General features: G+C 45.0%; 4 non-coding genes across 4 annotated transcripts; all 4 read left to right on the forward strand.

The window, feature by feature from the left end:
- The first annotated feature begins 2,863 nt into the window (after positions 1 to 2,863).
- On the forward strand, positions 2,864 to 2,945 carry trnal-aag (transfer RNA leucine (anticodon AAG)). The gene has a single exon. It is a non-coding gene; the product is annotated as a tRNA-Leu (tRNA).
- Positions 2,946 to 5,732: 2,787 nt separating this feature from the next.
- Positions 5,733 to 5,814, forward strand: trnal-uag (transfer RNA leucine (anticodon UAG)). Its single transcript has one exon. It is a non-coding gene; the product is annotated as a tRNA-Leu (tRNA).
- A 3,809-nt stretch (positions 5,815 to 9,623) lies between these two features.
- trnal-aag (transfer RNA leucine (anticodon AAG)) lies at positions 9,624 to 9,705 on the forward strand. Its single transcript has one exon. It is a non-coding gene; the product is annotated as a tRNA-Leu (tRNA).
- Positions 9,706 to 13,515: 3,810 nt separating this feature from the next.
- On the forward strand, positions 13,516 to 13,597 carry trnal-aag (transfer RNA leucine (anticodon AAG)). The gene has a single exon. It is a non-coding gene; the product is annotated as a tRNA-Leu (tRNA).
- Positions 13,598 to 15,990: the final 2,393 nt, after the last annotated feature.

Raw genomic sequence — 15,990 nt, forward strand, 5'->3', positions numbered from 1 at the left:
GTTCAGTCCCTGTATCATCGATGCCAGAGTTGGTCCGCATTTCTGGCATTAAGTCGGATTCCTTCCCAGTGACGGTTGGACTCCGCCAATGCTGCCCTTTGTCACCAATCCTGTTCATAACTTTTATGGACAGAATTTCTAGGCGCAGCCGAGGTGTTGAGAGTGTCCGGTTTGGGGACCTCAGCATTGCATCTCTGCTTTTTGCATACGACGTGGTGCTGTTGGCTTCTTCAAGCGGTGATCTCCAGCTCTCACTGGAGCGGTTCGCAGCCGAGTGTGAAGCGGTCGGGATGAGGATCAGCACCTCCAAATCTGAGTCCATGGTCCTCAGTCGGAAAAGGGTAGAATGCCCTCTTTGTATTGGGGATCCTGCCCCAAGTGGAGGAGTTCAAGCATCTTGGGGTCTTGTTCACGAGTGAGGGCAGGATGGAGCGTGAGATCGACAGGTGGATCGGTGCATCGTCGGCTGTAATGCGGACTCGGTACCGGTGCAGTAGAGCCACTGCTCCTACACATTGAGAGGAGCCAGATGAGGTGGCTCTGCACGTGGATGGATGGATGGATGGATGGATGGATGGATGGATGGATGGATGGATGGATGGATGGATGGATGGATGGATGGACAGTTAGTAACCATCCCTGCATTTCAAATTTGTAGCAATTGGACAAAATATTTAGCCAAGTTTGTTTGACCCTAAAATATTCGCTTTTAACAATAATGACCGACTCACATGTCGTCATGTTAGTCACATGACTAAGTCTTGCAATTATCTTCTCCAGCAGTATTGACAAAAGGGTAGAAAATGATTTATTCAGCAAGCGGTTATGCAAGTTCTCCAACTTAAAATGATAAGAGTGTCATTTTTATCATAGGTAGCTACACTTCAACTGTGAGAGTGAATGTGAAGAAAAAACACAGAAATCACATTGTAGGATTTTATTTGTAAATTATGGTAGAAAATGAGTATTTGTTTCAATAATACAAGTTCAATTCAAGACTTTGTAAAATGAACTTTTTGAGCAATGACAGAGGTCAATCGTTGTTTGTAGTAATTTGGGCCATTCCTCCATTCTTCAAGACTTTTGGGGCTGTCGCTGGGCAACACAGGTTTTCAGAGGCGTAGCCAAGCCGGGGCGAGCCGGGGCAGCGCCCCGGTTAGGACTCCCTGCGCCCCGGTTGAAAAAAATCGAGCTTTTTCGATTCTTCACTTTCATGCCGTTTTTTTCTTTCGGTCTTGCGTGAATGTGCTTGCGCTATTCTATGTGCGCGATGTTATCCATTCACCGTTTGCCTCCCGGACCCGGATGTTGTTTTACCGATCAGCGAACGGCGTGGGTGATGTTCGATTTTTTTTCCTGTGGGCGCGCGCCCCTACTGGAAAAATTCCTGGCTACGCCTCTGCAGGCTTTCATTTCCCTCCACCGATTTTCTCTGGGGTTGAAGTCTCAAGACTGGCAAGGCCACTCCAGATCTTCGAGATGCTTCTTACCGAGCATTTGGCGTGGATGCAGATGAGGTGAGAAGTCTATCTGTACGGGCAACGACCGACACTTAAGTTCAACAAAGATTGAAAAAAAGTGTTGTTCCTGATCCTTGGTGTTTATAGGACTATGGCTTCTGCATTTAAAATTGAAGTTGAGGATTCTAGGTATGTAGTGTGGCCGAGCGGTTTAAAGCACTGAATTAAGCCTTCAGTCTCTCATGAGGAGACATATTCCATGTGAAACCTAATTGACGTGGAGTGGTGGTGATTTCATGGGGAAAGTTCAGCTGTGCAGCGGAGACACCAGCCCTCATGTTCCTTGCCTGGAACTGGAACAGGAGGGCTGGTGTCTCCGCTTCTCTCCCCTTTCCTCACAAACCTAACAGGGAGCTGTTTGGCTGCAGACTGGTTGTTGGAACTCTTTTCTGCTGGTCTCGAGAACTTCGGCCAGCTTCGTCAGGACTGGCGCCGTCTATAGCGTGCCTGTGTCAGTGCTCTTTTGCAGCCTGACAGTAGTTGCTGTAGGCTTGCGTTAGGTGCGCCGCACAAGGGAGAGCTCCCTTCCTTGCCAAATCACTGGCGGAGCTTTCTGTGGATAAGTTGACCTGATCAGAAAGCTGTCTGGCTTGCGGCATCTTCCACAGGTAAGCCCAGCTGAGAGGTCTCCCCTTCCCAAGTGGTCCATCTCCTTTGGCGACCCTGTGACACGGCCTTGATGGTGGACTGCTCCTGCTTTGATCTTGAAACCTCTTCCACAACCAAGCTTTTCGTTCCCTCTTTGTGGCCTTGGACCAGAGTCGTGGAGGCTCTTCCCAGCCAAGCCCCACTCTCCTTTCTTGCACCTTGCCAATTATTTCCTGATGTTGAAGCCTGCCGATAGCACCACAAGTGCAATTCTCACAGTACGATCTGAGGATTCTTTTAACTCAAGAACGAACCTGACCTTCTCCTGCTTGTAGCTCAAGATTATGGACTGGATCGGCAGTTGCAGCGCGGTTGCCTCGAACAAGCCCGTTTCAGAGAAGCCTTTCGGTAAACCGAGCCGTTTCCCAATGTAGGAGTTGGCTTCGTATGTCCAGCCTGTTCGTTGTTGAGGATGGAATGTTTCTTCTTTGTTACATTATCAACAAGGCGGTGTAGGACAGCACTAATTTGGGTGCTGTGTGGGGAAACTAGCTATGTGTCTTCCGATTTCAAAGTTTTAATCTTCTGATTGTCACTCATATTGTTTCGCATCTGTTGTGTACAGGCTTCATTACATTATGAACAAAGCTCCGTCGGCCAGCACTAACCTGGATGCTGGTGAAGAAACCAACTAGGTATCCTCCAATTTCACGTCTTAATAGAATGATCAACAAATGGAGAAACTGCAGAAGGTCGGTAGTGTGGCCGAGCGGTCTAAGGCGCTGGATTAAGGCTCCAGTCTCTCATGAGGCGTGGGTTCAAATCCCACCACTGCCACTTATGCATCAATTCAGGTGTTTTCTTCTTGCCCAACTCCTGTCAGTGCAGCTTTGTAAAGTATCAGGACTCAGAAGTGGTAGCCTCTGCTATCCTCTACGCTGTGGTCTGTTGTGCTCCGAGCAGCACAGAGAGGGATAGGAAGAGGCTCAACAAACTGGTTACGAGGGCGAGCTCTGTGGTGGGCTGCCCTCTTGACACTGTTGAGGAGGTGGGCGAGAGGACGGTGCTAGCCAGGCTAGCATCCATCAGGAACAACCCCTCTCACCCACTGCATCTGACCTTGGAGAACTTGAGCAGCCCCTTCAGTCAGAGACTCAGACTCCCCCCGTGTAAGAAGGAACGCTACCGCAGCTCCTTCATCCCCACCACAATTAGGCTGTACAATGACAACCTGTAAACACATCCTTCTGTGCAATACTTTTCCCCGTAACGTGCAATTCTTAACCCCAATGTGCAATTTAAGCCCGATGTGCAATATCCTCTGCCACACAATGCATGGATCTATTTCACTTCGATAACCCGTGCACTATTTATTTTTGTTATTAGCATTACTAAACTTCATACTCTTCATACACTTTACGACACTTTACCACTATTTTATCTTCTTTTTGCAAATATTCATAGCTTATATTTTTAGTTTTACTACAATTGCTGTTATTTTTCCATATTTTTCTTTTTATATTGTATTCTATTTTTTATGAAAGGAGGACTACGGTCCAGAAGTCTCTTTTTGCACCTTTATCCCCCAACTTGTACCTTCCTGTGAATCGAGCTGTTGTTACATGCAGTTTCTCACACGTGAGATTAATAAAGTTCCTCTTATCTTATCTTAACAGATGTAGAAACTGCAGAAGGTCTTTTAAATGATTTTTTAATTTGGAAAAAAAACTCCGCGATATAGTGAACCCGCGATAAACGAAATGCTAAGTAGCGAGGGATCAATGTAATAGGTAAGGACATTGTGTATTTGGACTGAGAATGGTGAAAGAAGTCACATACATGCCTCGCAATCTGTATGCATTGAGGATGGATCACCCTCCACGCAGCACAGCCAACGTGTGGAAAATATTATCCCCACAGCACTTCTTCTCAAAAGTATGACTTAAGAGAATGTCCAAAGCTTTGCAAACTTCACTAAGGTCCAAATAGCAGAGGATGGTTTCGATCCATCGACCTCTGGGTTATGGGCCCAGCACGCTTCCGCTGCGCCACTCTGCTGCATAACACAGGTTACTCATGATGTCCTCCAATTGGCAAACAAGCATTCGGTTCCAGGCTTCATTAGTTTATGATCAAAGCTCAGTCGGGCAGCACTAACCTGGATGCTATCAAATGCTATGGTTTAAAAAACAACTAGTCCCTGATCTAACAATTAAGTCAAGTCAAGTTTATTTATATAGCCCTAAATCACAAGCAGTCTCAAAGGGCTTCACACATACAAAACAAATTGACAATTATTCTCAAAGCATCCCCTGATCTTAAGCTCCCATTTTAAAGTTGAGTCTAATATAATATATAATGGGTTAAAATATAAAAATTGTATAAATATATTATGTTTTTAAGATTGAGTTCACTGTAAAATGTTTCTGAAGAGATTTTTGAAGGATCAAGCCATTGTGAGTCTCAAATACGGATTGAGGGGGTTCCCGGTGATCCGCGTCCAGGCGAGGGAAAACCAAATCCAATTTTGTTTCTTATCATTAGGAGTTTTTGTGAGCCGTGCTTTATCTGGCCCCTCACCTAGGACCCATTTGCCATGGGTGACCCTACTAGACACTTCTGTGCTCGACACGGATTGTCCATACTGAACACCATGAGGTGAGAAGTCTATCTGTACGGGCAACGACCGACACTTAAGTTCAACAAAGATTGAAAAAAAGTGTTGTTCTTGATCCTTGACTATGGCTTCTGCATTTTAAATTGAAGTTGAGGATTCTAGGTAGGTAGTGTGGCCGAGCGGTTTAAAGCACTGAATTAAGCCTTCAGTCTCTCATGAGGAGACATATTCCATGTGAAACCTAATTGATGTGGAGTGGTGGTGATTTCATGGGGAAAGTTCAGCTGTGCAGCGGAGACACCAGCCCTCATGTTCCAGTCCCTTGCCTGGAACTGGAACAGGAGGGCTGGTGTCTCTGCTTCTCTCCCCTTTCCTCACAAACCTAACAGGGAGCTGTTTGGCTGCAGACTGGTTGTTGGAACTCTTTTCTGCTGGTCTTGAGAACTTCGGCAAGCTTCGTCAGGACTGGCGTCGTCTATAGCGTGCCTGTGTCAGTGCTCTTTTGCAGCCTGACAGTAGGTGCTGTAGGCTTGCGTTAGGTGCGCTGCACAAGGGACAGCTCCCTTCCTGCCTTCTCCTGCTTGTAGTCCAAGGTTATGGACTGGATCGGCAGTTGCAGCGCGGTTGCCCCGAACAAGCCCGTGTCAGAGAACCCTTTCGGTAAACCGAGGCATTTCCGAATGTAGGAGTTGGCTTAGTATGTCCAGCCTGTTCGTTGTTGAGGATGGAATGTTTCTTCTTTGTTACATTATCAACAAGGCGGTTTAGGAAAGCACTAATTTGGGTGCTGTGTGGGGAAACTAGCTATGTGTCTTCCGATTTCAAAGTTTTAATCTTCTGATTGTCACTCATATTGTTTCGCATCTGTTGTGTACAGGCTTCATTACATAATGAACAAAGCTCCGTCGGCCAGCACTAACCTGGATGCTGGTGAAGAAACCAACTAGGTATCCTCCAATTTCACGTCTTAATAGAATGATCAATAAATGTAGAAACTGCAGAAGGTCGGTAGTGTGGCCGAGCGGTCTAAGCCGCTGGATTTAGGCTCCAGTCTCTCCTGAGGCGTGGGTTCAAATCCCACCACTGCCACTTATGCATCAATTCAGGTGTTTTCTTCTTGCCCAACTCCTGTCAGTGCAGCTGTGTAAAGTATCAGGACTCAGAAGTGGTAGCCTCTGCTATCCTCTACGCTGTGGTCTGTTGGGCTCCGAGCAGCACAGAGAGGGATAGGAAGAGGCTCAAGAAACTGGTTAAGAGGGCCAGCTCTGTGGTAGGCTGCCCTCTTGACACTGTTGAGGAGGTGGGTGAGAGGAGGGTGCTAGCCAGGCTAACATCCATCAGGAACAACCCCTCTCACCCACTGCATCTGACCTTGGAGAACTTGAGCAGCCCCTTCAGTCAGAGACTCAGACTCCCCCCGTGTAAGAAGGAACGCTACCGCAGCTCCTTCATCCCCACCGCAATTAGGCTGTACAATGACGACCTCTAAACACATCCTTCTGTGAAATACTTTTCCCCGTAACGTGCAATTCTTAACCCCAATGTGCAATTTAAGCCCAATGTGCAATATCCTCTGCCACACAATGCATGGATCTATTTCACTTCGATAACCCGTGCACTATTTCTTTTTGTTATTAGCATTACTAAACTTCATACTCTTCATACACTTTACGACACTTTACCACTATTTTATCTTCTTTTTGTAAATATTCATAGCTTATATTTTTAGTTTTACTACAATTGCTGTTATTTTTCCATATTTTTCTTTTTATATTGTATTCTATTTTTTATGCCGGAGGACTACGGTCCAGAAGTCTCTTTTTGCACCTTTATCCCCTAACTTGTACCTTCCTGTAAATCGAGCTGTTGTTACATGCAGTTTCTCACACGTGAGATTAATAAAGTTCCTCTTATCTTATTTTAACAGATTGTTAGAAAAATGTATATATATGTTATCATGCGATTTCTAATCAATGCCTTACCGCAATATTACTGCAATATATGCTTGCTGTTTGGCCTTGCTGTTTTTATGATGTACCACAGAAGGACAGTTCCTTTCTAACAAAGACCACTTTGTTAGACAACATGCCTCATTGCTGTCCTGCACCCCAGATGAACCTCCAAGTGACCATTAAAGTCAGGGTTTCGCAACTATCTTGATCGTAGGATTAGGTTGGAATGTATATAACCAGTAATAAATAACTTAGCTTGTTGCATCCTACACAATGTCGTAAAACTTCCCTTGCTATGTTTTAATTAGAGGTCAAAGGTTTTTTCTTCTGTATCCAGTCCACTCAAACTCTTCCCAGATGTTCTTATCAGTATGTAAACACCTAGTGATTTTTGCTTACGAGACAAAGCCCACATGCTTTCCTCCTCCCCTTTTAGTGGCTTATGTCTCACACTGTGGGTAGGGCAAATCCAAATAAAAAGAGCGGGAGTGCCTACAGATATTCAGTGTGTGTAGAGATTGTATTAAGCTATCTGTACTGCACTCCTCGCGAGAAAAGACTTAATATACTGTCTCACTTGTGGTTTGTTTGCTGTTGCTCTTCTTAATAGTTATTCAGTCAGCGAAATAAACCTGACACAGATGTAGAAACTGCAGAAGGTCTTTTAAATGATTTTTTAATTTGGAAAAAAAACTCCGCGATATAGTGAACCCGCGATAAACGAAATGCGAAGTAGCGAGGGATCACTGTAATAGGTAAGGACATTGTGTATTTGGACTGAGAATGGTGAAAGAAGTCACATACATGCCTCGCAATCTGTATGCATTGAGGATGGATCAACCTCCACGCAGCACAGCCAACGTGTGGAAAATATTATCCCCACAGCACTTCTTCTCAAAAGTATGACTTAAGAGAATGTCCGAAGCTTTGCAAACTTCACTAAGGTCCAAATAGCAGAGGATGGTTTCGATCCATCGACCTCTGGGTTATGGGCCCAGCACGCTTCCGCTGCGCCACTCTGCTGCATAACACTGGTTACTCATGATGTCCTCCAATTGGCAAACAAGCATTCGGTTCCAGGCTTCATTAGTTTATGATCAAAGCTCAGTCGGGCAGCACTAACGTGGATGCGATCATATGCTATGGTTTAAAAAACAACTAGTCCCTGATCTAACAATTAAGCAGTCTCAAAGGGCTTCACACATACAAAACAAATTGACAATTATTCTCAAAAGCATCCCCTGATCTTAAGCTCCCATTTTAAAGATGAGTCTAATATATTATATAATGGATTAAAATATAAAAATATTAAACATGTATAAATATATTATGTTTTTAAGATTGAGTTCACTGTAAAATGTTTCTGAAGAGATTTTTGAAGGATCAAGCCATTGTGAGTCTCAAATACGGATTGAGGGGGGCCCCGGTGATCCGCGTCCAGGCGAGGGAAAACCAAATCCAATTTTGTTTCTTATCATTAGGGGTTTTTGTGAGCCGTGCTTTATCTGGCCTCTCACCTAGGACCCTTTTGCCATGGGTGACCCTACTAGACACTTCTGTGCTCGACACGGATTGTCCATACTGAACACCATGAGGTGAGAAGTCTATCTGTACAGGCAACGACCGACACTTAAGTTCAACAAAGATTGAAAAAAAGTGTTGTTCCTGATCCTTGGTGTTTATATGACTATGGCTTCTGCATTTTAAATTGAAGTTGAGGATTCTAGGTAGGTAGTGTGGCCGAGCGGTTTAAAGCACTGAATTAAGCCTTCAGTCTCTCATGAGGAGACATATTCCATGTGAAACCTAATTGACGTGGAGTGGTGGTGATTTCATGGGGAAAGTTCAGCTGTGCAGTGGAGACACCAGCCCTCATGTTCCAGTCCCTTGCCTGAAACTGGAACAGGAGGGCTGGTGTCTCCGCTTCTCTCCCCTTTCCTCACAAACCTAACAGGGAGCTGTTTGGCTGCAGACTGGTTGTTGGAACTCTTTTCTGCTGGTCTCGAGAACTTCGGCCAGCTTCGTCAGGACTGGCGCCGTCTATAGCGTGCCTGTGTCAGTGCTCTTTTGCAGCCTGACAGTAGGTGCTGTAGGCTTGCGTTTGGTGCGCTGCAAGAGGGACAGCTCCCTTCCTTGTCAAATCACTGGCGGAGCTTTCTGTGGATAAGTTGACCTGATCAGAAAGCTGTCTGGCTTGCGGGATCTTCCACAGGTAAGCCCAGCTGAGAGGACTCCCCTTCCCAAGTGGTCCATCTCCTTTGGCCACCCTGTGACACGGCCTTGATGGTGGACTGCTCCTGCTTTGATCTTGAAACCTCTTCCACAACCAAGCTTTTCGTTCCCTCTTTGTGGCCTTGGACCAGAGTCGTGGAGGCTCTTCCCAGCCAAGCCCCACTCTCCTTTCTTGCACCTTGCCAATTATTTCCTGATGTTGAAGCCTGCCGATAGCACCACAAGTGCAATTCTCACAGTACGATCTGAGGATTCTTTTAACTCAAGAACGAACCTGACCTTCTCCTGCTTGTAGCTCAAGATTATGGACTGGATCGGCAGTTGCAGCGCGGTTGCCTCGAACAAGCCCGTTTCAGAGAAGCCTTTCGGTAAACCGAGCCGTTTCCGAATGTAGGAGTTGGCTTAGTATGTCCAGCCTGTTCGTTGTTGAGGATGGAATGTTTCTTCTTTGTTACATTATCAACAAGGCGGTGTAGGACAGCACTAATTTGGGTGCTGTGTGGGGAAACTAGCTATGTGTCTTCCGATTTCAAAGTTTTAATCTTCTGATTGTCACTCATATTTTTTCGCATCTGTTGTGTACAGGCTTCATTACATTATGAACAAAGCTCCGTCGGCCAGCACTAACCTGGATGCTGGTGAAGAAACCAACTAGGTATCCTCCAATTTCACGTCTTAATAGAATGATCAACAAATGGAGAAACGCAGAAGGTCGGTAGTGTGGCCGAGCGGTCTAAGGCGCTGGATTAAGGCTCCAGTCTCTCATGAGGCGTGGGTTCAAATCCCACCACTGCCACTTGTGCATCAATTCAGGTGTTTTCTTCTTGCCCAACTCCTGTCAGTGCAGCTGTGTAAAGTATCAGGACTCAGAAGTGGTAGCCTCTGCTATCCTCTACGCTGTGGTCTGTTGTGCTCCGAGCAGCACAGAGAGGGATAGGAAGAGGCTCAACAAACTGGTTAAGAGGGCGAGCTCTGTGGTGGGCTGCCCTCTTGACACTGTTGAGGAGGTGGGCGAGAGGAGGGTGCTAGCCAGGCTAGCATCCATCAGGAACAACCCCTCTCACCCACTGCATCTGACCTTTGAGAACTTGAGCAGCCCCTTCAGTCAGAGACTCAGACTCCCCCCGTGTAAGAAGGAACGCTACCGCAGCTCCTTCATCCCCACCGCAATTAGGCTGTACAATGACAACCTGTAAACACATCCTTCTGTGCAATACTTTTCCACGTAACGTGCAATTCTTAACCCCAATGTGCAATCTAAGCCCAATGTGCAATATCCTGTGCCACACAATGCATGGATCTATTTCACTTCGATAACCCGTGCACTATTTCTTTTTGTTATTAGCATTACTAAACTTCATACTCTTCATACACTTTACGACACTTTACCACTATTTTATCTTCTTTTTGTAAATATTCATAGCTTATATTTCTAGTTTTACTACAATTGCTGTTATTTTTCCATATTTTTCTTTTTATATTGTATTCTATTTTTTATGCCGGAGGACTACGGTCCAGAAGTCTCTTTTTGCACCTTTATCCCCTAACTTGTACCTTCCTGTAAATCGAGCTGTTGTTACATGCAGTTTCTCACACGTGAGATTAATAAAGTTCCTCTTATCTTATTTTAACAGATTGTTAGAAAAATGTATATATATGTTATCATGCGTTTTCTAATCAATGCCTTACCGCAATATTACTGCAATATATGCTTGCTGTTTGGCCTTGCTGTTTTTATGATGTACCACAGAAGGACAGTTCCTTTCTAACAAAGACCACTTTGTTAGACAACATGCCTCATTGCTGTCCTGCACCCCAGATGAACCTCCAAGTGACCATTAAAGTCAGGGTTTCCCAACTATCTTGATCGTAGGATTAGGTTGGAATGTATATAACCAGTAATAAATAACTTAGCTTGTTGCATCCTACACAATGTCGTAAAACTTCCCTTGCTATGTTTTAACTACAGGTCAAAGGTTTTTTCTTCTGTATCCAGTCCACTCAAACTCTTCCCAGATGTTCTTATCAGTATGTAAACACCTAGTGATTTTTGCTTACGAGACAAAGCCCACATGCTTTCCTCCTCCCCTTTTAGTGGCTTATGTCTCACACTGTGGGTAGGGCAAATCCAAATAAAAAGAGCGGGAGTGCCTACAGATATTCAGTGTGTGTAGAGATTGTATTAAGCTATCTGTACTGCACTCCTCGCGAGAAAAGACTTAATATACTGTCTCACTTGTGGTTTGTTTGCTGTTGCTCTTCTTAATAGTTATTCAGTCAGCGAAATAAACCTGACACAGATGTAGAAACTGCAGAAGGTCTTTTAAATGATTTTTTAATTTGGAAAAAAAACTCCGCGATATAGTGAACCCGCGATAAACGAAATGCGAAGTAGCGAGGGATCACTGTAATAGGTAAGGACATTGTGTATTTGGACTGAGAATGGTGAAAGAAGTCACATACATGCCTCGCAATCTGTATGCATTGAGGATGGATCAACCTCCACGCAGCACAGCCAACGTGTGGAAAATATTATCCCCACAGCACTTCTTCTCAAAAGTATGACTTAAGAGAATGTCCAAAGCTTTGCAAACTTCACTAAGGTCCAAATAGCAGAGGATGGTTTCGATCCATCGACCTCTGGGTTATGGGCCCAGCACGCTTCCGCTGCGCCGCTCTGCTGCATAACACTGGTTACTCATGATGTCCTCCAATTGGCAAACAAGCATTCGGTTCCAGGCTTCATTAGTTTATGATCAAAGCTCAGTCGGGCAGCACTAACGTGGATGCGATCATATGCTATGGTTTAAAAAACAACTAGTCCCTGATCTAACAATTAAGCAGTCTCAAAGGGCTTCACACATACAAAACAAATTGACAATTATTCTCAAAAGCATCCCCTGATCTTAAGCTCCCATTTTAAAGATGAGTCTAATATATTATATAATGGATTAAAATATAAAAATATTAAACATGTATAAATATATTATGTTTTTAAGATTGAGTTGACTGTAAAATGTTTCTGAAGAGATTTTTGAAGGATCAAGCCATTGTGAGTCTCAAATACGGATTGAGGGGGGCCCCGGTGATCCGCGTCCAGGCGAGGGAAAACCAAATCCAATTTTGTTTCTTATCATTAGGGGTTTTTGTGAGCCGTGCTTTATCTGGCCTCTCACCTAGGACCCTTTTGCCATGGGTGACCCTACTAGACACTTCTGTGCTCGACACGGATTGTCCATACTGAACACCATGAGGTGAGAAGTCTATCTGTACAGGCAACGACCGACACTTAAGTTCAACAAAGATTGAAAAAAAGTGTTGTTCCTGATCCTTGGTGTTTATATGACTATGGCTTCTGCATTTTAAATTGAAGTTGAGGATTCTAGGTAGGTAGTGTGGCCGAGCGGTTTAAAGCACTGAATTAAGCCTTCAGTCTCTCATGAGGAGACATATTCCATGTGAAACCTAATTGACGTGGAGTGGTGGTGATTTCATGGGGAAAGTTCAGCTGTGCAGTGGAGACACCAGCCCTCATGTTCCAGTCCCTTGCCTGAAACTGGAACAGGAGGGCTGGTGTCTCCGCTTCTCTCCCCTTTCCTCACAAACCTAACAGGGAGCTGTTTGGCTGCAGACTGGTTGTTGGAACTCTTTTCTGCTGGTCTCGAGAACTTCGGCCAGCTTCGTCAGGACTGGCGCCGTCTATAGCGTGCCTGTGTCAGTGCTCTTTTGCAGCCTGACAGTAGGTGCTGTAGGCTTGCGTTTGGTGCGCTGCAAGAGGGACAGCTCCCTTCCTTGTCAAATCACTGGCGGAGCTTTCTGTGGATAAGTTGACCTGATCAGAAAGCTGTCTGGCTTGCGGGATCTTCCACAGGTAAGCCCAGCTGAGAGGACTCCCCTTCCCAAGTGGTCCATCTCCTTTGGCCACCCTGTGACACGGCCTTGATGGTGGACTGCTCCTGCTTTGATCTTGAAACCTCTTCCACAACCAAGCTTTTCGTTCCCTCTTTGTGGCCTTGGACCAGAGTCGTGGAGGCTCTTCCCAGCCAAGCCCCACTCTCCTTTCTTGCACCTTGCCAATTATTTCCTGATGTTGAAGCCTGCCGATAGCACCACAAGTGCAATTCTCACAGTACGATCTGAGGATTCTTTTAACTCAAGAACGAACCTGACCTTCTCCTGCTTGTAGCTCAAGATTATGGACTGGATCGGCAGTTGCAGCGCGGTTGCCTCGAACAAGCCCGTTTCAGAGAAGCCTTTCGGTAAACCGAGCCGTTTCCGAATGTAGGAGTTGGCTTAGTATGTCCAGCCTGTTCGTTGTTGAGGATGGAATGTTTCTTCTTTGTTACATTATCAACAAGGCGGTGTAGGACAGCACTAATTTGGGTGCTGTGTGGGGAAACTAGCTATGTGTCTTCCGATTTCAAAGTTTTAATCTTCTGATTGTCACTCATATTTTTTCGCATCTGTTGTGTACAGGCTTCATTACATTATGAACAAAGCTCCGTCGGCCAGCACTAACCTGGATGCTGGTGAAGAAACCAACTAGGTATCCTCCAATTTCACGTCTTAATAGAATGATCAACAAATGGAGAAACTGCAGAAGGTCGGTAGTGTGGCCGAGCGGTCTAAGGCGCTGGATTAAGGCTCCAGTCTCTCATGAGGCGTGGGTTCAAATCCCACCACTGCCACTTATGCATCAATTCAGGTGTTTTCTTCTTGCCCAACTCCTGTCAGTGCAGCTGTGTAAAGTATCAGGACTCAGAAGTGGTAGCCTCTGCTATCCTCTACGCTGTGGTCTGTTGTGCTCCGAGCAGCACAGAGAGGGATAGGAAGAGGCTCAACAAACTGGTTAAGAGGGCGAGCTCTGTGGTGGGCTGCCTTCTTGACACTGTTGAGGAGGTGGGCGAGAGGAGGGTGCTAGCCAGGCTAGCATCCATCAGGAACAACCCCTCTCACCCACTGCATCTGACCTTTGAGAACTTGAGCAGCCCCTTCAGTCAGAGACTCAGACTCCCCCCGTGTAAGAAGGAACGCTACCGCAGCTCCTTCATCCCCACCGCAATTAGGCTGTACAATGACAACCTGTAAACACATCCTTCTGTGCAATACTTTTCCACGTAACGTGCAATTCGTAACCCCAATGTGCAATTTAAGCCCGATGTGCAATATCCTCTGCCACACAATGCATGGATCTATTTCACTTCGATAACCCGCGCACTATTTCTTTTTGTTATTAGCATTACTAAACTTCATACTCTTCATACACTTTACGACACTTTACCACTATTTTATCTTCTTTTTGCAAATATACATAGCTTATATTTTTAGTTTTACTACAATTGCTGTTATTTTTCCATATTTTTCTTTTTATATTGTATTCTATTTCTTATGAAAGGAGGACTACGGTCCAGAAGTCTCTTTTTGCACCTTTATCCCCCAACTTGTACCTTCCTGTGAATCGAGCTGTTGTTACATGCAGTTTCTCACACGTGAGATTAATAAAGTTCCTCTTATCTTATCTTAACAGATGTAGAAACTGCAGAAGGTCTTTTAAATGATTTTTTAATTTGGAAGAAAAACTCCGCGATATAGTGAACCCGCGATAAACGAAATGCTAAGTAGCGAGGGATCAATGTAATAGGTAAGGACATTGTGTATTTGGACTGAGAATGGTGAAAGAAGTCACATACATGCCTCGCAATCTGTATGCATTGAGGATGGATCAACCTCCACGCAGCACAGCCAACGTGTGGAAAATATTATCCCCACAGCACTTCTTCTCAAAAGTATGACTTAAGAGAATGTCCAAAGCTTTGCAAACTTCACTAAGGTCCAAATAGCAGAGGATGGTTTCGATCCATCGACCTCTGGGTTATGGGCCCAGCACGCTTCCGCTGCGCCACTCTGCTGCATAACACAGGTTACTCATGATGTCCTCCAATTGGCAAACAAGCATTCGGTTCCAGGCTTCATTAGTTTATGATCAAAGCTCAGTCGGGCAGCACTAACCTGGATGCTATCATATGCTATGGTTTAAAAAACAACTAATCCCTGATCTAACAATTAAGTCAAGTCAAGTTTATTTATATAGCCCTAAATCACAAGCAGTCTCAAAGGGCTTCACACATACAAAACAAATTGACAATTATTCTCAAAGCATCCCCTGACCTTAAGCTCCCATTTTAAAGTTGAGTCTAATATAATATATAATGGGTTAAAATATAAAAATTGTATAAATATATTATGTTTTTAAGATTGAGTTCACTGTAAAATGTTTCTGAAGAGATTTTTGAAGGATCAAGCCATTGTGAGTCTCAAATACGGATTGAGGGGGGCCCCGGTGATCCGCGTCCAGGCGAGGGAAAACCAAATCCAATTTTGTTTCTTATCATTAGGAGTTTTTGTGAGCCGTGCTTTATCTGGCCCCTCACCTAGGACCCATTTGCCATGGGTGACCCTACTAGACACTTCTGTGCTCGACACGGATTGTCCATACTGAACACCATGAGGTGAGAAGTCTATCTGTACGGGCAACGACCGACACTTAAGTTCAACAAAGATTGAAAAAAAGTGTTGTTCTTGATCCTTGGTGTTTATATGACTATGGCTTCTGCATTTTAAATTGAAGTTGAGGATTCTAGGTAGGTAGTGTGGCCGAGCGGTTTAAAGCACTGAATTAAGCCTTCAGTCTCTCATGAGGAGACATATTCCATGTGAAACCTAATTGATGTGGAGTGGTGGTGATTTCATGGGGAAAGTTCAGCTGTGCAGCGGAGACACCAGCCCTCATGTTCCAGTCCCTTGCCTGGAACTGGAACAGGAGGGCTGGTGTCTCTGCTTCTCTCCCCTTTCCTCACAAACCTAACAGGGAGCTGTTTGGCTGCAGACTGGTTGTTGGAACTCTTTTCTGCTGGTCTTGAGAACTTCGGCAAGCTTCGTCAGGACTGGCGTCGTCTATAGCGTGCCTGTGTCAGTGCTCTTTTGCAGCCTGACAGTAGGTGCTGTAGGCTTGCGTTAGGTGCGCTGCACAAGGGACAGCTCCCTTCCTGCCTTCTCCTGCTTGTAGTCCAAGGTTATGGAC

This window comes from Syngnathus typhle, linkage group LG4 (assembly GCF_033458585.1).
Source record: "Syngnathus typhle isolate RoL2023-S1 ecotype Sweden linkage group LG4, RoL_Styp_1.0, whole genome shotgun sequence".
Classification (NCBI taxonomy): Eukaryota; Metazoa; Chordata; class Actinopteri; order Syngnathiformes; family Syngnathidae; genus Syngnathus; species Syngnathus typhle.